Raw genomic sequence first — 1,797 nt, 5'->3', positions numbered from 1 at the left:
AAGATTTCATATTACAATTTTGGTATCTTCCCTTGTTAAAAAATAAACAAACAAATAAATATTAAAAAGAGTACTACAGAAAAAAGTGTACTTTAAAAGAATATACTTAAAAGTTACACTTAAAATATAAAATAATCTAAATTATTTAAATGCAATTAAGTTGAAATGCTTTTGACACACTTAAGAGGCCTTTTATTTCATAAATATTACTATTATTATTATTGTATTATGTGGATAACATAGCTCAGATAATTTGGTCTTTCATGTGGATTTTGTGGGAAATTATGAAGACTTCATATTAAAATCTCAAATTTTGGTATTGTTAAAAATAAACAAATACTTTTAAAAAGAGTATTTATTACAGAAAATGTGTACTTTAAAAGAAGATACTTAAATGTAAGTTACAATTAAAATAAAATATAGTTTACATTATTTAAATGCAATTAGTTGAAATTAAGAGTGCTTTTGACACTTCAGAGGCCTTTTATTTCATAAATATTACTAATATTATTACTATATTATGTGGATAACATAGCTATTTTTGGGGGGATTTTGTGGGAAATTATGAAGACTTCATATTAAAATCTCTAATTTTGGTATCTTCCCTCGTTAAAAATAAATAAATAAATACTTTTAAAAGGAGTATTTATTTGAGAAAAAATGCACTTAAAAACATATACTTCAATGTAAATTGCAAGTAAAATATTTACATTATTTGATTACAATTAGTTGAAACTAAGAGTGCTTTTGACAGACTTAAGAGGCCTTTTATTTCAAAAATATTATAGTATCTGGTTTATCTCTAAGTATACTTTTAAGATTTGAAGTACACTACAAGATGACATTATAGGCTACATTACAGATACACTCTTAAAAATAAAGGTGCTTCAAAGGGTTCTTCGAGCGATGCCATAGAAGAACCATTTTTGGTTCAACAAAGAACCATTCAGTCATAGGTACTTTAAAGAACCATCTCTTTCTTACCTTTTTATAATCTGAAGAACCTTCTTTCACCACAAAGAACCTTTTGTGAAACAGAAAGGTTCTTCAGATGTTAAAGGTTCTTTATGGAACCATTTAGACAAAAAGGTTCTTCTATGGCATCGTGAAGCACCTTTATTTTTAAGAGTGTAGGGGTCAGATGACATGAAGACATCAAGAAATGGCTTGAAAAGGGCCGTTTTTCTTGTGTTGATGTACTTCCTTTTGAAACAGGAAGTTGGTGCAGGGATCATAAACCGATCATCCCTATTTTTAAACAGCCAACAGTCTTTTTGTTTACATTACAGCCTTAATCCATGTTTTGCTGTTGCTAATTGGTTGCAGGTGACTTAGGGGGTGGGACATTCTCATTGTAGAGACCATCTGAGCGAAAATTTGCATAATCCTGTGAGTGCAGGATGAGTCATCGACTCGGTAGATTTAAAATGCTAAATGCTAGGCCTAATTCCATCCACGTTTAAGAGTAGGCCTACACTATCATATAAACGACCCATTTCATTTCACGGGTTCTCCATTTGTCCTCTATCCAATCTCAGGGCTGTCTAGGAAAAAATCATTGAAATATTCAAGAAATCTCATTTGTGATTTTTCTTTCCTGTGGGTCTCTCCTCATCTAAGTGAACTCTTTCAACTCCTGCCTCATCCACACCGCACTCTTTCTCTTGACTCACACACACACACACACACACACACACACACACACACAGCAGCTCTGATGAGAGATCGCTAACCTGTGAGGCAGCCTTTGAAGCTGACATCTTTCCCCTCCATCTCTCTCTCTCTCTCTCTCCTAGC

This window comes from Sinocyclocheilus anshuiensis, unplaced genomic scaffold (assembly GCF_001515605.1).
Source record: "Sinocyclocheilus anshuiensis isolate Anshui unplaced genomic scaffold, SAMN03320099.WGS_v1.1 scaffold1265, whole genome shotgun sequence".
Taxonomy (NCBI): Eukaryota; Metazoa; Chordata; class Actinopteri; order Cypriniformes; family Cyprinidae; genus Sinocyclocheilus; species Sinocyclocheilus anshuiensis.
This window is presented reverse-complemented; position numbering follows the sequence as displayed.